This window comes from Triturus cristatus, chromosome 1_1 (genome assembly GCF_964204655.1).
Source record: "Triturus cristatus chromosome 1_1, aTriCri1.1, whole genome shotgun sequence".
NCBI lineage: Eukaryota > Metazoa > Chordata > Amphibia > Caudata > Salamandridae > Triturus > Triturus cristatus.
Window position 1 is genome coordinate 1,025,442,151 of NC_140579.1, and position 22,591 is coordinate 1,025,464,741.

The following is a 22,591-nucleotide window of genomic DNA, read 5'->3' on the forward strand; positions in this document are numbered from 1 at the left end:
GCGGCCGGAAACTGCCGCTAAAGCGGCGATAATGGGCTTGATAATATGCCGTAGAGAATTCCAATAGAAGCCCATGTTGAAAACAGAACATGGGCTTCTATTGGAATTCTCTACGGCATATTATCAAGCCCATTATCGCCGCTCTAGCGGGAGTTTCCTGCCGCTAAAACGGCGATAATGTTAACGCCGTTCTTGATAATATGCCCCCAAAACTTTCCACTTTACGGCTTTCTCAGTCCACCACTGTTATCCCGGAGCTCCTCGCACTACTGTGTTTCTACGGCTTTTGCGCGTACTTCATTCCTATTCTGTACAAATTGTATTTTGTACAAAAAAAAAATGTACCCCAGGTTGAAGATTGTCATGAACAATGGTATTGTAATACTTGTGCCCAAACTGCAAATCCCGCTAAAAACACTTTTAACTTATCCGTGGTTTGAATTAACGGCATTTCAGTTTCTGTTTTAAGGGAAGATGAGATTTGTTAAGCAGAGGTGTCTTTTAATGCACGTGCATAGGTTTTGCTTTGCATCGCGTGGTTATTGATTATAACAAACATTTCACAAAAAATTATTGAATTTCCTCCGCTCTCAAGTGCTTCTCTGGTATTGACCGCACTTATCAGCTCCTCTTTGTCGTTTTTACAGGCTCTTTCTTGCTCCGATATTAGGGGGATATTAGCAACAACTTGCTATATTTATCGCAAAACGCGCTTAGCGCGTTTGTTTTTACCTCCGCCTATCACTGGATATTTTTGCGGAGATAACACGCTATTAGCAGCGTTTATCTCCACTGTGATAAAATATCCAGAAATAGCAGCAAAATGCCTGAATATCGATGGAAATCCAGCGATATTCACGCATTAACGCCATGGTGGACTTAGCCTGACAATCCACCTCCCATTGAGGAAACAGGTAAGTCATGTTTTTGGCAGGTGTTAAATACTAGCGATAATTGCGCTTAACACAACTTTTTTTATCGCTTCGCCTGCGTTGCTAATAGGGGGAAATTGTGTTAGCGACTGTATTCAGTCGCTTTTAGTTGGGAACGCCTACCTTGCATGTCATTAGCGATAATTATCGCTGGCATGCAAGGCGATAGGAAAACCTGCCTCTATCGCCAGAAAGCTGTCGGTAACGCCTGTTAGCGACAGCTTGCTGATAGGGCGATAAAAAATCGCTGCTTTAGCGGCAAACAGTGCCGCTAAAGCGCCGATAAAGCCCTTGCTAGTATGCCCCTTAGTTCGAAGGCCCTGCTATTTCCCAATTCTGTCCACTTTTCTTGGCAGCTTTCCATGAAGGGTAATCCTTCTCAGGTATTCCACCCTAATTTCAACTCCAGAAAAATTGTGCCGCTCCAGTATCGAGGGCCAACATATTGAGAAGGTAAGTGTAAGTAAATAAGTGCAAATTCTATATTCCTAACAGCACTTCTACATATCTTGGCACTTACGTGCACTTTCTTATTTTTCTTATCTTTTCGATATTTTAGTTCTATATTTTACCCATGATATTTTGTTAGCATAGTTTTTCCAGAGTTGATATTTAGACATACATCCCTTTTTGAGGCCTGCACACAGCTAAAACTCCACCCAACATGCATCCAGGAGCGGTGTGTAGAAGGATGTGGGTATGTCCTTGGAACTCAAACACCATGGCACCGATAGGGGAAACAGGGCCAGCTTTAGCACAGGTAGTGCCCGATGTAACAATGTTTGCTGGTGTCTACAATTATGTCCGTCTCCATGGCCTTCCTCACTACCAGCCTCCAACAATGCCCTTCAGCTCTCCAAAGCCCCACTCTCACATGTATTTTGTTTGTTTTACAGCACTATTCATACCAGTGTAGGGAGTCAGAGCACTTTAATGCACAAACACATTATGCAGGGATAATGACTCATAGATTTGTATATCAGTGTATGGGAAATGTTACATAAGAAAATGTGGACTATAAGGTATAGGAGTCACATGGAATCCATGCTGTCTGACGAAGCACAACCTCTGGATTCAAAATGTAACACAGTGGCTGAAGTTGGCTTTACTAGTGAAACTTTATTTCTGCCCGAAGAAACTCTTTTTAACACCATTAGAAAAATGCAAGAGTGGGGAAGACATAACCTTGTAACCTTTACCCTGCAGTTTGCATGCATCCTCTGATTGCAGTTCATAGCTCACTGTGCTATATTAGGATTGTAACTTATGAAACAAGTGACAAAATGACATCAGTGACAAAAGCAGTAACCTACTGAGTTATCTACATAAAAGGCAATTATGTGATCTGCCTGGTACATGTTCTTTGCAGGATGCATATTAACCCTTTGTGTTACTTTATTATGAGGCAAAAATGCCACAAGACAAACTCCAAACTCTCAAGAGTAAGCTTGACATTTTTATTGTTACCTGAGAACTGATGGACATAGAAGGAACTCTGCAGCAGGTGTTTTAAAACCCATAACATATTTCACAACACAGCGTCCCGCCCCCAAGCTTGGTGCCCCCTGCCGTAGCACCAGTCGCACTGCCCTGAAAGGAAGCATGCACTCCTGACCACTTCACATATCCTTACCCATCTCCTTAAAAACACCGGATTAGTCCTGTGGTAAATTAAAAGTTGGATTCGTTTTCCTATTAATTTTATGCCCCTTCAATGCTGACAGACGCTGCTGTGCGCTCCTATGCGGCACTGACATGGAATAACTAATAAAGACTCTGCTCTCACTGTGTGGGACACTTCTAGCTCTCGTAAAACGCGCCCCAAATGTTGGAAAAGACTTTAGTTTCCTGTCCATTACGGGCTGACAAGTAGAAGACAAATGTGTGCTATGACTGGAAGAAGAAATTGCGAAAGGAAGAGAAGAGGAGCAACACAGTAAGGCAAAAAAAAGATGAATTGCAAACAAAAGCTCGTCTGTCTCCTTCAGACGCCCTCTTCCGTGAGGGAAGGCGTCGAAGATAAATGCTTGAGGGATTTGTAATCATTGATTTCAGGCTAAGAAATCTTTTCGCATGGCTTTATCAGAGCTGAAAAGGCTCTTGCTCTTTGAGCTGTGCAGGTTGACTCAATTTCTGAAAGCAATTTAGGCAGATGCAGCCTCTGTGGAAATAAATGAACTGGAAAAATCAAACTACTTTAAATGTGCACCCTGCTCACTACACCAAGAGAACATATTGAATAATCCATCAACTTTTAATAGTTTTGTCTAGATATTTTACATTATGTGATAGCCTCACATATTATTTTCTCACCAAGAGGCAAAGTACGCTTGTTGCAGGTACACAAAGATGCAAGATGTGAATTAAGGCTCTTTAAATAATGTTAAAACAACTGACTGACTTTATAGTTTGTTTCAGGACAGGATGGTCGAAAAAAAAAGAAGTGGTCAGTATTAAGAAGACAGTTTCGCAAATGTTTTTGAACTTGCTGCATGGATTTTTGAATTGAGGTTGTCAATGTCTCCTTGAAGCTTTCAATCGCTAATTTGTAAAGCTCAGATTTAACATGATCTTTCACACAGTGTGAAAATTTAAGAAAATGAAATAGTTCTGTGACTTTTATATCAGTTTATAGGCGGTTTGATACACTGAAGTTAAAATTATATGAAGGAGAGTAATATTCTATTATTTTAATTCATGTTATGTATGGTCAAAATATGGTGGGATGTGAGTGGGGTGAGATCCCGCATGATATAATATCAACAGTCCTTATCAGGGTGAACTACTAGAGTCACCAAAAAAACCTGTGCTCAACATTTTGGTAGCTTGACACATAACAGTCAGTCTTTACTTAGAGGCAGTTGATATATTCATGCAGTACTCAAACAGTGAAAACACAACACAAGAGAAATCCCAAACCGATGTAGAAAAAATTGAGAATATTTTAATTAATCATATGACAGTGAACCAACAAAAATCCAGGCTTAAAGAATCGGAGATACGAAATTTTAACTTTAGAAATAGCACCAGACAGCACAAAGTGGCAACCATGAGTATCTTGTCCCACAAGGCTGGGTCAAAGTTAATGGGAATCAGGGTTGTTCTGGTGGAAAGTTTACCTTCAGACTCCTTTAGAAACCTTTAGAGAGGAAAAAGTGATTGGTGAAGGACAAATATACTTTAACACCAGTTGAGGTTCCAGGGCTGGGGGATCTACTTGAGAGTTAGGACTGACTCCAACAGAGGCCAGCAGCAGACTCCAGGACAGGTCCAGTTGATATAGTGAGCAGTGCAGTTGCAGGAAAAGGCCTCTGGAGCTTGCTGTGTCCCTGTATCTTGAACAGGAGATCAGCCAACTGACCGATGGAGTCACTTCTGGTGTCCTGGGTTCTTGGCAAGCAAGCCCAGTCTACCCTCTGATGCCTCAGAAAGCAGGGCAGTCCTTCTTCTGATTCTTCGCAGATCCAGGAGTTTCTGAGGAGGGTACTGAGGAGCCACATTTATGCCCAGTGACAGCCTTTGAGTGGGCAAAACTCCAGGTTAATGCCTAACCAATGACTTTAAAGTTCCCAGGGGTGACCCTGCCTACTTTTGCAACACATTCTATGTGTTTTACTGCAATCTATCTCAGAGTGCCTCTCTCTACCAACCTTTCAACATGGCATTGCCTTTCTTCCCCTGGTCAGCACTCACTGTGGCCACCAAGAGGTATGGCTATTATAATGGCCAAACTCTCCTCTGTGGTCATTGCAAACCAGTTCTGGAGCAGCTACCACCTCCCAATGGGCTTGGAGCCAAGCTGACAAGACAAAAGGGAGGCAGGTATAGGGGTGAGTTACATCTGCCAGTGACAAAGTAGACATCGTATAAAACACAGAAAGGGGTTGGGGACATCATGCTAAAGGATTAAATACACCTTTCCATACCCAAGTCCAAGGTCCACTGTCAGGGGGCAATCCATATCTCAGCAGATGGGAGCCATCAGCAGGCAGGTAACACTGGACACTGGCAGAAAGACCTCTTTAGGCAGGAGAATGACAACTTTTTTAAAGTGTTATTTTCAAAATAGTAATATAAATTCTGACTTGAACCTTTTGACAAGCTCATGGGTTGCCAACCTTTTCTTTAGTGAGAGCTACTCCCAATCAGTGAAAAGCTACTGGAGGCCAAGCAACTCATGCATTGTTACCAGACACCCTCACACCCAGCTCCATTGACTTTAAGCCTGAATAGAACCAGATGCTATAGTTTGAGCAAAATACCTTGACTAGGGCCACTATGACAGGACTGCAGTGTGTGTCAGTGAGAGTGTGATCTTTGGGGATGTATGAACATGTGTGCGTATGGATGGGATAAATGTATATGGATGAGTGAGAGACTATGTCAACTGTACTTGTACTGCACTGGAATACCTTTCATCATACGTGGCACAGTTACATATATAATAGAAACATGTAACCATTTTTTTAAATGGGAGCAATTTAAAGTCTAGAAAAAGTTCTGCACTTTACATTTCTCCCACTAAAAGTAGGGTCTGTGGGGCAGATTTACAAGCCTCCTGCACCACCGGTACATCACTTTTTGTGACGTACTGGTGGCGTATCTTACTGCTCCATATTTACAAGGACAGGGAAAGCCACTCTGCGTGGCTTTAACTGTCCTTGTAAATATGGCCCCTTTAACACGCAGCACTTTGCGTGAAAGGGGCATTCCATGGGTGTTGCAGTCGGTGTTTCCACGCAACACCCATGGAACGAGACACATTTCCAGATTTACGAGGAATCGTGAATCTGGAAATGTGTGTAAATGCTACGCCTCCCCAGGGGAAGCGTAGGGAGGCGCAACAAGGAGAAATGTTTTCATTTCTCCTCATTTTGTCCTCTTTCAATGCGTGCTGCATTCTACAGCATGCATTGAAAGAGGAAAATGCATGTAGTGATTGTTTTTGTGCAGGAAGGTGTCCAAGCTGTTTATAAACCACATCCTAATCCTAATGATTTAGATCCAGCAGAAATAGCAACACTATTCAAAGATCAAGTAAAAATGTATAGCAATCTCACACAGTACATTATGTGAATACTCACAGTTAACTCTGAGCAGACGGCTCAGGCTCCACAACCACAATTGGCTTCTATAGGTATCAGCCTTCAAATACTGAATGTTTTTAGGGGAACAGTTCCCACCAGTCGAGGGCAAATACCATTGTGGATTACACAGAAAGCAACACAGCGATTTTTCCTCATACGGGACCGCAGGACAAACACAGAATGTTAACAATTTACTTGCCAATGGGAGTGGCTCCCTCAGTGGAAGATTGTGTTTCTTGGGGTACAGTCTTTGCTGCAGTCTACACCAGAACTCATGGAACCCCTTCAATAGCAGTTTTACCTGATGTACTGAAACATGTACATAATGAGTATGAGGCAGGACCTGCCTGGACTTGGGGATGAAACTGATGGTCAATTTTGCCACGGTGTCAACCCTTATGTTAAGTAACATAAAAATGGAAGCTGCAGCATTGGCTATACACCAAAGCCTGAGGGAGTTACTCCTGCACAGCAGGAGCGGGAATTGCCTAGAATATCAAAGAAACATATGCTACGCTAGGCAGAGATAATTTGGGAGCCAGACCTGGGAAACCACAGGTTAAGAGAAATTCTGAAAAGGATAACTCTAAGCAAGCACCTGATTCTTCCAAGAAGAAATGGGACAATAAACAAAAAAACAATAAATGAAATAAAACACAATCATGGGGTGAGTCTCCTTAGCAGAAACCCACCGACACAAAATATAATTTAAGAAACTGTGATAATATTATAAAACCTAACAAGTATCAGGATACTGATACAAGATCTTCTCGTTCCTTTCAGGATTCATCTGATACACATTCGGAGATGGGTAGACGGTCAGAGCGCAGATCAGAAGACCGTGTGATGCCACAAAGGGAAACGCATCGAACTTCAGATTACATCCTTAAAGAGGACAAACAAAAGACACAAAAACTTCAATTCAAAAAGAAGAAAGTAGTTGGAATTAAAATAAGATATGCCCAGGCAACTGAGGACTCTGCTTCTGAATGGGGAGTGGGCAGTGATGATGTTGGACAGCATGGCAGAAGTCACAATACCTCACCTTAAACTGATGGATTATTTGGTGGTAGTAGTTTTGAATGAGTACATCACAGTGGAAACATCTGATACAAGTGTAAGTGTCTCACATTGTTCATACTAAATAATGTTCCAAATGGAGGGGGACATACCCAGGAATATTAGGCTCTCTTTTGCAACGGCGGTTCCTGCATGAGGGCGTAGGGGGCGGAGCCCCACTAGTCTCCAGAGGACGGAGAAGGAGATTGACAGGTCTGAGGCTGCGGCACTCACACTGTCCATTCTGGTGGCAGTGCAGCACAGCCCTGTACATACACACGCTGCGCATGCGAGGTGGACAACTTCAATACCGCCCAAATCCCGCATGTGCAGTGTGTGTCTGTGAAGCAGTGGTGAGGGAAAGCAGGCGCTACTTAGTGCAGCAGTTTTGCCAGTACTTTGGTCGAATACGCGGCTCGACTGGATCTATGACGTAACTCATAACATCCTTCGAGGATCCCGCCTCCTCCTGTGACTGGCTGACCCTTGTTGCTGTCAGCCTATGAGAATAGGAGGCGGGATTTCCAATACTGCTTCCTTCGGTCTGTGCTGGGTAACGGCTCCTATTTCCCTCCTTCCTTCAACAAGCTGCATCTGGGCCCCTGAGACACCTCTGGGAGAAACACCGTGTCCCTGACCAAGTTAAAACCGGTGAGTACAAGTGCGCCTTGCCTTGTTTTTCAAGGGCCGCCACTGCTACTACGACTCCCACAACAGGGCGTGGGCGAAGGCGAGCTTTAAAGGGACTAGAATCCGAAGTCCTGGTACAGAGGGATAAACCACGGGACCCCCTCAAGCGTGGCTGCCGCTCAACCAAATGTTGGTGATAAGGAGTTTTTCGATGACTGGAAGAAGCTGCGTTATGGTGAGTGTGTGACTGAATGAGAGAACTGAGTGAATGGTAGTGTGCTGGTGAGTGTGTCCTATAGTGACAGAGGTGACCACGGGGAAGAGCGTTGGTACTCGTTGGTGTGGTGTGTATGGATGAGCGATGAAGGCTGCGTGACTGGAAGCATGTGGGTGAGTGGCGGTGCTTTTGAGTGCTGTGTGCGCCTGTACTGTATGCACTGTGTCAAATGGCATCTGGGCTGTTTAGCAGTACCTGGTGGTGCTGCACCATGAATCACAGCAGTGTGCAAGCAGCAGGCCAGGTCACAGAGCTAGTGGCAGCCCGGCCTGCAGAGACATTAGAATATCCCCAAACATGGTCGTGTCTGCGACAGGCATGCACGATTTACGGGAGTGGCACTCCTGAACCCTCACAAAATATGCCATGCAGTTGGTATTTGCGTTAATTTCGTAGCACGTGCCTTCTTTAAGCGCTGCCTCTCAGCCCTGCTGCCCCGGTAAAAGTGTGTTGTGTCGTTGTTCTGGGCTGTTTGGAATAAGTGTTGGAATACATCTACTGTCTGCCTATGCAAATGTGTTGCCACGTGCCCCTTGGGGGCATATTTGTCAGACATATTTGTCAAACACCAGTACCTCAATCAGCAACTAAAATGTAATGTGTTGTAGGGTTCCTGGAGTCTGCGTACCTCTTCCTGCACAGTGTCAGGAGCTTTAAACATTAAAAAGATCTCCTTCTGTCAGCCTTTTCCTATTTAAACATATAAATATTTACATTTATTTGGTCTATACACGCCATGAAACTACGGACAAGATTTACTAACTTACTCTCAATGCAGTGGTGTGTGAAAATCTGCAGAACTGCATTGAGCGAACATTAAAAAAATGTGCAGCGCTGTGTTTTGGGGAAGTTGGGCAATTTTAGCGTGGTGCTAAACATTGTTCTATGGCATAAATGCGAACCAGTGCCAAGCCTCAACCTATCATGAAATGTGCCGGGCTGGTGTGAACAGATAAATGCCACTGCTTGATTAGATATGGAACTGGGGTGGAGTTTGGGCCGTGTGGCTGCCTTCCTGCGCGTGGTTGAACATGGATAAACCTATTGTTCCTCCTCGCATCACGACGGGCAGCATTTTCATTTTCTGTGTCAGGCACAATTGCGACTCTGGGGTTTCTAGATGTGCAGCAGCTGTGTTAAAAGAAGATGAATTTTTAATTTTCCAATGCCTCAGGAAGTTGTCAGGTTTCTTGCTTTCAGGAATGCATAACATTCAGAATGAAACCTCTTTCTGTTTGGTAAAGGATAAGTTAACAAAGGGTACACAATTAGTATCCTAAGTCTGCGCGACCGCTGCAGAGTGTGATGCCTAGGCTTGTTTTTAATTTGTAGTGTCATTCGGTGACCATAATTTGTTACTTTAAATCGCTTGTGAGTCACGAATACAGGTGCTGAATGATGAGGAATGTGACCCCTGGGCTGCACGGCCCGTGGGCATGCAAAATATTCTTCTGTTAAATCTCGAAATCCACAGGCCATGGCAAATGCTATTACACAATGTTGCAAGAAGCAAGTCATTATTAAGATGCATAAAGGCGCACAAAGCCCATAGGTTAACATTGAAACAGCCATGTGTATTTGGTGGACTTGTGACTACGCTCCACATGCTCCACGTATCCATTGTAAATCACTCGAGAGTAACTCTCCACCCGTTCCTATACTCTCAAACTACATGAAGTTAACCTAACCATTTGGTTCTGTATTGGGATTGCTTTATTAACCTTCCTGCTTCCTCAAATTTGCTTGAAAATGCACCATGTGTCCACTCTTTTTTCAAAATTTTCTAGGCGGGAAATTCCCCCGAACCCCTGTAGGTTGTTCTGACTCGCTCGCTATGCTGGCATGCCGCTGTGCAGTAAGACAATAATTTTCCGCCTCACTACTTTCAAATGTCACCAGCCGCCCCTGTTCTTTTGAGAGAACCTGACATACGGTTAAGACATTCTTTTAGCTTAAAAGGATTGGCCACTTGAGTTCATAATGGAATGCCCACTGGGAGAAATGGTAATTTTACCTGCTTTCTCCAACCTCGTCTTAGAATCAGTAAAACACTCATACACGCAGGAGTGGGATTTAGCACTAGGTGCACTTTACTGCAATCATGTTGGGTGGGATGATGAGTTACCTCATCATGAGATCCCATTAAATCAACACCTCGACCCCAGCGACAGTGTCCAATAAATATGAAGCTAAAAAACAAGTTAGGGAAATACTAGAACATCTTGAATACCGGGGTTTAATGGAGAATTGCACCTCATCCATAAATAATCCATTATTTCCCGTAATGAAACCAGACAAGTCATATCATCTAGTTTTAGCCTATAGACTTTTGACCACTTCTGCATGCACATTTACAGTACAAAATGCACATAGTACCGCACAGATGAATAACATTGTGCGGAAGAAAACAAAACAACACTGGAAATCTCAAATGGATTTTTCTGCCAGAATATAGCACCTGAAATCAGATTTTTAGCATTAAATCAATTTCATTGGCAGAGCACAAAGCAAGGTAGACCAGGACACTGGCGCCTACAACCCAGTGGGCCGGCAAAAAGCTGATCAGCTCATGGCAACAAAATAATGAATGAGAGTATACCGACTTGTAGTTAACACAGCATGTCGCCTACAACCCAAAGAGGGCCGGCCACGTGGTAAAAAAGAGAGGGGGGAAGCGACAGTCTCATCCCCAGCATATGGTCCAGTGTGCTGCCAGGCATGCAGGCAATGGTAGCTGGCAGCCTGCTGCAAGTCGTAGCTTCATATGGTGCTGCTTTTCACAAGAGGCAAGAAAAATGAAGAAAAGCCCATCAGCACCCTTCCCACCCCCTCCCACCCTGCCCAGTTAGCAGAAAAAAAAGGAAAAGGAAAGGGTCCAGCCTGTTGGCATTGTAGGAAGCATGGCCTCCATTAGTCTGAGGGGTTTGTGAGTCCAATGGGGAGTCACCATCTTAGGTGTGGGTATTGTTCTCAGGGATCAGCTTCAGAAGCCAGAGATAGCTGGGGCATGACAGTTCACGAAATTCAGTGGAGGGGATAGCTATGAATGGGGCCCAGATTTTGGCATAGTCTCCGTAGTTCCTTAGGGTAGCCATCGAGAGTCTCTCCATCCCCAAAAGATACCAGAGTTGGTGCAACCATTGTGTATGGGCTGGAATTCTATCTGATTTCCACCCAGCCAGGATCACTTGGTGTGCGGCGTTCAGCGCAAGCGCCATCTGTCTCCCTCTAATAGAGCGCAGGGGGAAGGTCAGCGCATTGGGTAGGCCTAGAAGAGTGTAAGCCGGGAGCCTGGGAATAGTAGTGCAGAAGGCCTTATCAATGTCGTCTAGTATCCTCTCCCAGTATTACGTGAGCTTGGGGCAGTGCCATAACAAGTGGAGGAGGGTGCCAGGGCTACCGCACCCTCGCCAGCTAAGGCCGTCACAATGAGAGTGCCATTTAGCGAGTTGTGAAATCAGATTTTTGACAGAATTTTCAGTGGTAGGTTCACAGCCTCAATATTGCCATTTACCTCAAGGGTATAAGAATAGCCCTGGGCTGTTCGCAGCAAGGGTAACAGAGTTGCTTCAATATATTGATGAGGAGGCATTGTCCCATGTAGATAACATCTATTTGATGGACGATAACTTGATGGAACACTTGACTAAAGTGAACCACATAATCCTTGAGATCACCCACTTGGATTACAAATTTAATTTTTTTTTAAATCTAAAATTGCCCACCGCAATGTCCTGTTTCTAGGATATAAGTTGTCAAGTGAAGGCAAAAGCCTGGAGGCACATTTTTTAGAAAAACGTGCACTGCCCCAACCTCTAACAACCCTGAAAAGAAAACAATCCGTTTTAATTTTTTTGAATTCTGGCAGAACATATATATTGGATTACGCAGAACGAGTGAAACCATTGTACGACTTTATCAGACCTTATTTTTCAATTAACCATTGGACACAGGAGCACACAAACATTTTACATTCAGTGATAGCTGATATGATAGCTTCCAAACATTTGCACACACGTGTAAACACAGCTAACCTGGTGATCTGTGTAGGCACTGTACCCACCGGGTACATATATATCACTTTCAATGAAGGTGGTACTGTACCCATTGGATACAAATCACATTTGTACACAAACGCAGAAATACGTTTTGCACCAACTGAGAAAACGCTCACAGCGGTACAGACTGCAGTAGTGAGGGAGAGAGCACTAGCTCAGGGTAAGTGAATAATTGTCTTTACCCCAGTGCCAACCTTAAATGCAGTTACTAAAACAAGCGTTCCAAATGCCAAGGCACTACATTCTTGTTGGATTCAATGGGCTAACTCTCTCACTGCAACAGAGGTAGATTACAAATTCGATTCTACATTACAAACACAAGCGTTTCTGAACAAGAATATCCTCTGCCAAATTAAATAATGCCTCTAGCTCGATATGAATACATCATTTATACCAATGGATGTGCTCAGCCTGAGGAGGGACACAACAACAAAATTCCATGGCATGTACAATTGTAAAGGGGCGCATGCATGACGGAATTTTCCGTCCTGAAAAAACACATACTCATTCCACAGGGGACTGTACAGCACAGCTGGCAGAACTCAAAGCTCTAATTGGGGCACTGCAAAGTATGGATCACGGATTCCACACACTTATAGTGTTTGATTCACACTATTGTGTGCCGTCCCAAAATGAATATCTTCACTATTGGAGCCAAAATGGATTTTGAGATTTCATGGGGTTGCACAATCACACACAGGCTGCTATGGGAACAAGTGACAAAGCTGAAAGAATGCTTGCCACAGGCTCATGTTATCCACACATTGAGCCATCAGCATGTTGGCATTCTAGTTGAAGGGAATTCCATACCTGACGAGGCAGCTAAGGCAACAGTCCACACTGCTGCCGTTGGTGCAATCACTCATTCAAGTATGAGAATAGACAGAGACATCATGGTGGCTGTCAATGCAGCTCACAACGACACCCACCAGCCGAAAGGTTTTCCACTCAAGTACTCTTACAAGTTAGATGCACAAAATATTCCATATGCTCCGATTGCAGGAGTGGGAGATAGAGTAATACCAAACACTGATCATAGATTGGGGTTAATACTAGCTGCACATGAGGGTCTAGGGTCAGCACACACAGGGGTCGATGCTACAGTTTCACAACTAAAGCATTGCTATTGGTGGTCTGGTCTTACAAAACAGACCAAGAACTTTGCCCTCAAATGTGACATCTGCCAGCAAATGAAGGGTTCCACCATAGCACGTCCTCCACAGACACCTCTATTGATCTCAGACAGGCATCGAGCGGTTGTTTATTTGGATCACTGTGGCCCCTTACACTCAGATTGGGCTAATAAGTACATCATGAGGCAGTGAATTCATGCTCCAGATTCCTCTGGGTTTAGCCACAGAGCTTCGCTGATGCTTGAACTGACATAAAGGATTTTCAAGTCTTCATCAGGACATACGCAATCGGCACACTACATTCTGACCAGGGTCCGGCATTTAGTACTTGGGCATACAAAGAAGCCATGAGAAGTTTGGGTGTGGCCTTATGGTACTCCTCCTGCAACTATCCTGAGGGAAATTAAGTTGTTGAGAGGAAAAATTGTGACTTAAAGCAGTCCTTAACAGCAAGAGGATTAGGCTTGGGTGGCAGTTGGGTCAGTCACCTATATAAGGTCCTGGAGGCACTCAATAACATGCCAAGAAAATTCTTAGGGAATCGTACTCCTTACAAACTCCTGTTCGGAGTGAGAATGTTGGAACCAGACCTTGATAATGTTAGCACAGTACTGGCAGAAACGCTATTTGACATCAATGAACAATTGGTTGTTTTATAGGAACTCAGTGAGTTAAGGGTGCATGAAGCAGCGACCAAGTAAAACGCACTGCTACTGGGGAAGTGAAGGTTGTGCCGGGAAGACCAGCCTGAGTCCAGAAGACTGGGGATCTACTCAGAGAGAAAATTGTAGACAAGAAAGAATTTAGACCATCTTACAGAGAGCCTGTACCGTTCCTGGCTGTCAAAGGTACTAGAACAGTACTTCTTTCTCCCCTTGCCGGTCACAGAGTCAAAAAATTTGTCTCAATAGATCTGATCAAACCACAGTATGTGGCCGATTCTCAACTGTAGGCCATGCGGGAAGCCACTACACTCCTCTCACTACCATTCAGGAAGTTCAGGTAGAAGCTTTAAAAATGACAGAAGATTCTCTTCTGCAAAGAGAACCTGCAGACAACAATGAAGTGATACTTCTTCCTGTTGAAGCAACAACAACTGTACGGTCAACGAGTACAGAAATCTCAATCCGAAAAATTGACTAAGTCTATGTGAATATGAAACAGATCGAGTCATCTACCTGTTCTACAAAACCTGCTGAGCTGCCAAAAAAAGACAGGACGGTATCTGGCTACTTCGTGCATTAAGACGACTTCTCACCAGATTCAAGTGAACCTGAGCTGCCTACACTCCCTTTCCCTTTCAGGCCATGAATGTATACTTTCTATCTTTGGCTGAAAAATACATACTTTGTTGCTCCTTGGATACATCTCTGGATTACAATTGGATTACTTTTGCTGGTTCTCTGGATTGGGTCGGTTTTTCTACTCCTGAACGAACACTATCTCCCAGGACATTCTGTAGTAAAATTTGTGAACTTCTGTTCTGAAACCACATGCTTCATCACACGGTGAACTAAGGGACCTGTCCCTAGTGAACATTTCAGCAGTTCCAGTTCCAGAAGAATAGGGTATTGTAAGATGTGTATGGTCCTACTGAACTTTGACAAATTCCATATTCGTCTAAAATGTCCTTAAATTACAGCATCTCCTCTAGTACTTTCTTTGATGATTAGGACATTGAAACTGGGCATAATTTGCTTGTAGATCTAGAGCAATCAGCTGCATTTTCTAATGATGAATTGTATGATGGTACATCTAATTTTGGCGACATGTTCTGCTATCTACATTATGGTCACCATTTTTACACAAAGCTAGTATCCCACGTGCTGTTTACAATTACACTTAATGGGAACATTGCCCAGCCTCTTATTATAAGGCCTGCACCTACACCAGCGAAGAAAAATATGCTGACAAACACCAAACTGATATACTCTTCTTCCTTTATTTCCGAACTGACTTTTCAGGGTTTTGACTTTTGGAAATATACCATAGACACAAAATCTGGCTGGAGGACAAAAGATCAGCAGGTTCAGGAAACAAAGGCCTTATTTAGAGTGTGCCTCATACCACATCAAATAATTTTCCAGAATAAAACAATGCAACAAACTTCCTGTCTTGAATTAATCCAGATGAAGGATTTGAAAATGCCTTGAATTCCAACCTTCTCACGCTGTGAGATCTGGCAGCATCTAACACACTCTAGTGAGGATACACTAGATACCATGATATTTAATGGTTCTTTTAATTCATCAGATCCCAGTTGGAATGGGTTGTTGGTTTGGCATGTGGACATAAATGGGAGTCAATCTGATTCCTGGGTAACGCCAAAGGGTTTAGGATCAATAGGCCTGATCAGAGATATGCACAAACAGAACACTCTGGGGTTCGGACATCATTTAGTGTTAGAAAGTTGTGCCTTGATTCGCTAAAAACCTCAACACTCTCTCAGATGATGCAACATTTATCCCTTATTTCTGATGACATGGATCTCAGGCATTTTCAATTAGGTCCCCAAAATCCACGTCAAAAGCTCTTCTTGTATGGAATATTCAATGAGCTGTAGAAAATTTCTCAACAGTAAGCTGGTGAGGAGTTGCGCGAGAACAATAGGGTTAATTTAGAAAAGGCGCTGGCTGCGGTTGACACTGATATGATCAGAATTTATTTTCTGGGCAACATATTGTCTTCTGCAATTGACATTATACAGCAAGACATATCTATTTTACAGCATGGACAGTCACAATAATGGTCCATTGTAATACTGAGCTGGACATTGCAAACACTACGTTCTGGCCACGTGCCATGGCGTTGCATCAATAGTACAAGTCTGTTTTCTACATACAATCTAACAGAAAGGCAGAAAGTAATGGCACACAGTTAAACCGATTACCGTTTACCATATCAGAGACACCATCTACAGACTGGATAATCCATGGTTATATCACCCTACCAGTTGCAACTTCCCAATTACAATATTGTCTACAATGCCAGCAGATAGGCAGATACGAAGCACTAAGGGAAGGTTCTGTGCAGGAGTACTGGGGTGACCTTTTAGGTTCAGATACAGGAATGGGGACGTTGAGGTTTCCCGTAGTGATTCTGATTGTGAAGATGCTCTAAGAGGGTCCCTAAGTTCCAAGGACATTTCTCTTCATGGGACATGCAACTTTTTAGTGGGTAACTTGTCCTGTTATCTGAAGAGTTCCCCTGCTATCGTGATTCATCGGATTTTCAAGATGTTCTCGAATGGAAGCTATTTGTTCTGAATGATGAAGGTTGCTGTGGAATGGACCCGGGTATCGCTTATCTGATGATGGTTAATTCCATAGTCACTTGTTGCATACAAGTATTGTTTCCACCTGCCCGCACAGTTAGGGAGACAATGCTATGGCCTTTGATAAATGTTTCCAACATACTATTTGATTCTCTGAGCAAACTGAAAGCTAATGCTTTTTCAAAAGGATGTGGCCTTAATTTCAGCTAAAGAGAGACGTTTGATCTCCAGGTTGTAATGTCCTCGTCTGAGATACAAACACTACTCCACACTATATTCTTGCCGCAATTTGGGAAGCTGGTCCACCGTATCTTTAATATGTCTGATACGAAGGGAATAGTGTACTTTTTTAAATGTATCAGCTTGGGACTAGGTAGCACCTTTCAGACGAATTTTGGAGTTATACCATCTTTCAAGCGCTCAGTGTTGGGAAGTGTTTTTGGAGGGCTGCCCCTTGTCCTGCTACTTGTGGCCGGAATCCTGATGTAAATTTTTCTGCTCCACAATGGACATCCCAGATTAGCCCAAAATGGAGACAGCACTTGTGCTATGGTGCCGTGAGTGCATGGCACACTGCTTTGGCACACCTCAGCTTCAACAACTGGCTCAACGATATGCTTACGGCCGCAGTCCCTCCCTCAGCGTCTGCTGTGGGAACTGCATGGAATCAACTGTGCTCCATAAACCTACTTCAAAGTGCATCATCTGTGGTTGTGGGTAACAAGCAATTTTGAGTTTTCCACTCGGAACCCCCACGCCATCGCATCAATGAACTCCATACTCATCGGAGACCTCAACTTCCACCTAGACAACCCCAGCGACCCCAACTCCACCACCCTCCGCGACATCCTCACCAACATCGGACTCAACAAACTCGTCACCACGCCCACACACAGAGTAGGACACACCCTCGATCCCATCTTCGCCACAGGCAACAGTGTCCGCTTCAGCCACACAACGCAACCTCCATGGACCGACCACCACTGCGTTCACTTCACCGTCGACGCACCCAAGGCACCAAAACCTCCCCCGCCTACCTCAAAGGAACAGGAGCAAGGTCACTGACGAGCAACTGAGCTCCACCCTCACCCGAGAAAACCCCGCCTGGACACCCAACGCAAATGCCACAGCCAAAAAACTCCACACCTGGATCTCCAACTGTGCAAATGAACTCGCCCCACCATGGAAGCCCGGCAAACAACGCCCCAGGAAAGCCGCCTGGTTCACCACAGATCTCCAAGAAGCAAGACACACCTGCAGACACCTGGAGAAGACCTGGAGGAACACCAAGACAACCAACAACTACTCCACCTACAAGAACACCATGACAAACTACCAGAACCATATCAGAACTACCAAAAGGAACTTCATCCACAGCAAAATCCTCACCAACTCCAAGGAACTCTTCCCTGTGATCCAGGAATTCACCAACCCACGCAGCGCAGCCACAGAAAGCACCACATCTCAAGACCTCTGTGACAAGCTTGGGAGCTACTTTCACCTCAAGATCACAAAACTCTACGACAACTTCGTCGGCCGCACGCAAGACGCTATTGCCAGCCCCCCACCCCCAAGAGACACCACCCAGCCCACCATCACTGACTGGACTCCAATCACGACCATGAAAAGCATCCATTAGGGTGCCCCCACCGACCCTTGCCCCCTGCACATCTACCACAGAGCTGCTGACACCATTGCACCTGGAATACAATGGACCATCAACACCACCTTCACAACAGGCACCTTCCCAGACAGCTGTAAGCGCGCAGAAGTCAGGCCCCTGCTCAAAAAGCCCACGGCTGGCCCCACCGACCTCAAGAACTAACGGCCCATCTCGCTCCTCCCCTTCGCAGCCAAAGTAGCAGAGAAAGCTGTCAACAGGGAATTGACACGGTTAATCAAAGAAAACGCCATCCTCAACCCATCCCAATCCAGATTCTTGAGCAACCACAGCACCGAAACTGCCCTTCTCGCCGTCACAGATGACATCCGCACCCTCCTGGACCAAGACCACTCAGCAGCCCTCATCCTCCTCGACCTGTCCGCAGCTATCGACACTGTCTTTCACCGCACTCTAGTAGCCAGACCAACGGAGATCACCTGCGGAGTCCCCCAGGGGTCATCGCTGAGCCCGACCCTCTTCAACATCTACATGGTCCCCCTCACAGCCATCGTCCGACAGCACATCCTCAACATCGTATCCTACGCCGACGACACCCAGCTCATCCTCTCTCTCACCAAAGACCCCACCACCGCAAAACTGAACTTCCAAAAAGGAATGCAAGACGTCGCAGCCTGGATGACCAACAGCTTCCTAAAACTCAACGCCGAGAAGACAGAAGTCCTCATCCTCAGAACCACCCCCTCATCATGGGACGACACCTGGTGGCCTACCGCCCACGGGAGCCCACCTACCCCCTCACACCATGCCAAAAACCTCAGCATCATCCTCGACTCATCGCTCACCATGAATAGACAAGTCAACGCCGTCACCTCCAGCTGCTTCCACACCCTCCGTATCTTTTTCCCCCTGGCTTTAATTTTACTACATAGGTCATCATTCTCCTACCCTGCCTCTCTCTTTCTCTGTCTGCCTCTCTGTTCTATGTATTTTTCATTCTGCCTGTCAGAGCGTCGGGACGCCCCTTTGCTGGGGCAGCTGTGCGCTATACAAGAACGGATAACATAACATAACTCTGCAAGACCTTCAATTGGATCCCCCCGAGTCAAGAAAGACAGTCACCCACATACTCATCAGCAGCAGACAAGACTATGGAAATGCACTCTATGCCGGCATCAACAAGTCCCTTCTCTGCAAACTACAGACCATACAGAACACCGCAGCCAGACTCGTCCTTGACATCCCCTGTATCGAACACATCAGCCAACACCTGCGGAGACTCCACTGGCTCCCCGTGGAGAATCACCTTCAAGATCCTCACCCAGGCCTACAAATGCCTACACAACAACGGACCCAAATACCTCAACAACAGAATAAACTTCCACGTACCCAAAAGAAACCTCCGGTCTGCCAACCTCGCACTGGCCGAAATCCTTCGCATCCACAGAGCCAGAGCAGGCGGAAGATCGTTCTCCCACATCGCAGCCAGAACCTGGAACGAGCTACCAGCAGAAATTCGACTCACCCCCAACAATAAACACCTTCAGGAAGACCCTCAAGACCTGGCTCTTTGTCTGAACGGGTCTGCACGCCCCCTTCCCCTCAGCACCTTGAGACCCTCAAGGGTGAGTAGAGCACTTACAATTCCCTGATTGATTGATTGATTGATTTGAACACATAAAACAATTGGATTTTTCTGTGTGGGAACAATTTGACCTATTTTTTAAACAAAAATGAATCAAAACAGCCAAGGACTTCAGTAACTGCACTTGGCTCATGTTCGAAGCATATATATACTCCCCATCATAATCAGATTACTCTGCATTATGGAATACCACCCATTTGAATGTTTATGAACATCAGGCTTGTAAACATATTGAGATATTCCATCCTCACATCTATTTACCCACTTAATCCCTCTAAATTGTGGGTCCTTCCTAGTTGAGCATGTTAGAGGTTCAGTTTGCATTGGAAATATGATGAGTAAGAATGTACAGGTTTCTTTGTACCTGGTCCCAATATCGTGTAGTTCCCACCAATCCGTAGGACCTGTACATTTGTTTCACAACAAAAACTTTGCGCAAGGAGCCTAGACTGATTCTGGGCACCTCTGTAGGATGTGTTGGGCTAGAGACCTGCTAGTTCACAATCAATCAATCAGGGGATTGTAAGCACGCTACTCACCCTTGAGGGTCTCAAGGTGCTAAGGGGGCTTGGGGGAGTTCACAGATCTGTTTAGCCAAAGAGTCAGGTCTTGAGGGTCTTCCTGAAGGTGTTAAGGGAGGGGGCACATCTGATTTCTGCCGGTAACTCATTCAAGGTCCTGGCTACAATGTGAGAGAAGGATCTTCCGCCTGCTCTGGTTCTGTGGATGCAAGGGGTTTCGGCCATTGTGAGGTTGGAAGATCGGAGGTTTCTTTTGGGTACGTGGAAGTTGATTCTGTCATTGAGGTATTTGGGTCCGTCACTGTGTAGGCATTTGTAGGCATGAGTGAGGATTTTGAAGGTAACTCTTTTCTCCACGGGAGCCAATGGAGTCTTCGTAGGTGTTTGCTGATGTGTTTGTGCCGGGGAATGCTGAGAACGAGTCTGGTGGCAGTGTTCTGTATTGTCTGGAGTATGCGGAGTAGGGCCTTATTTTATTTTATTTTTAATAATTTTTTTTATTGCCATTATCAAGTACAACAAAATTGAGCCATATATCATCATGAGTAATACCATTATTGGTCAACATCACATACCGCGCGCTATCCATTTACATTCCAAATTATACATTGAAATATATTTAAATCAAATCTCTTCCAATGCCATTCGTATATCGCCACCTATTCTCCTCTCACAGAGACCCCCCATGGGTAGCACAGCGTCAACATTTAGTCACTCAAGTCTGGTTCTGAGTCTTCAGGTGGTGGGGCACATATGTTTCCCCGAAAGGTATTCCAGTTACCCCATACGCATTTCCATTTTCGTGAGCATCCCCTATTAATAAAAACGGCCTTTTCCGCCACCATGGTGCTATCAAGGTCTAGGCACCATTGCTGATGGGTGGGGGCCACCTGCGCTCCCAAGTGTTGTGCGATGTTCCGTTTGGCCAATGCGAAGGTCAGTGTCACCCATTCCCGTGCCGCGCAGCAGAGATCTGTTGGCTCCCACACATTAACTATACATCTACGCGGCTCAGGGGCGACATCAACTCCGCAGACCTGGGTCACCGTGGCCACCATTGCCCTCCAATAGTGCTGAATGCTGGGACAGTCCCAGATGGTGTGATAAAATGTGCCTATAGATCCACAGCCTCTAAGGCAAAGTGACGTATCTGCCTTCCCTATTTTAAACAGCGCAGCCCGCCCCAGCATTGTCAGCGGGAGGGAGTGTCAATTCCTCACATCACTCTTTCGCCTCTGCAGCGGCGGAAGTAGGTTACGTTCTGTAAAGTGTGCGTGGTTTGGTGTGATGTGGATGCCAAGATACTTAAAACCATTCAATGCTATCTGTATTTCAACCCCTCTGGGCAGGCATGGGGGAGGGCCGTTGAGTATATATAGTACAGATTTGTTCCAGTTAATGGAGTAACCAGAGACCCTGCCATAGGAGGCGCAAATGTCTAATAGGCTATTGAGGGAGCGCTCTGGTTGTGTTAAATATAGTAGAATGTCATCTACATAGAGGGAGATACGGTCCTCCCAGTCCTCTGTCCATTTCAGTCCTTTTACCACCGGGTCTGTCCGAATCCATGCCGCAAGCGGCTCCAGCACTAACGCAAACAACAATGGGGAGAGGGGGCATCCCTGTCTGGTTCCCTGCCCCAGTGGAAAGTCTTTCGATACTCGCCCATTGACCGCTACCTGCGCCAGTGGCTGCGAATATAGCAGCTGTATCCATGCACAGATTTTGAGTCCGAACCCCAGGCGCTGCAGTACCGCAAAAAGAAATGGCCACTCTACCCGATCAAAGGCCATAATGGCATCCAGTGAGAGGATGACCGCCTCTTCTTGTATATCAGGCGCACTAGCTAGTATACCGTGTAGGCGTCTGAGGTTCATCGCTGTGTTTCTGCCCGGCATAAACCCTGACTGGTCCGGATGTATGAGCGTCATTAAATGGGGTTGCAGTCTAGTCGCGAGCACTTTTGCCAGTATTTTCGCTTCGGAATTGAGGAGTGAGATCGGCCGGTAGGAGGCACACTCCTGGGGGGGTTTTCCGGGTTTGAGTATCGCTATGAGTGTAGCCACCCTCTGATCTCTCGGGAGCATCCCTTCCTCCAGACTGGTCTGGTACATTCTTAATAAGTGTGGTACCAGTGTGTCCGTCTCTCTTTTGCACCATTCCACCGGGATCCCGTTGGGTCCCATCGCTTTCCCGGTTTGAAGGCCCTTGATGGCCGCTGCGATTTCCTCAATGGTGAGGTCTACGTCTAATAATTGTGCGTCCTGCGGGGTCAATTGTGGGAGCCGTATGTCCGGAGGAATTCTAGATTCTCCTCAACCGTCGCCGTTGCCATAGGAGTGTATACCGTTTCG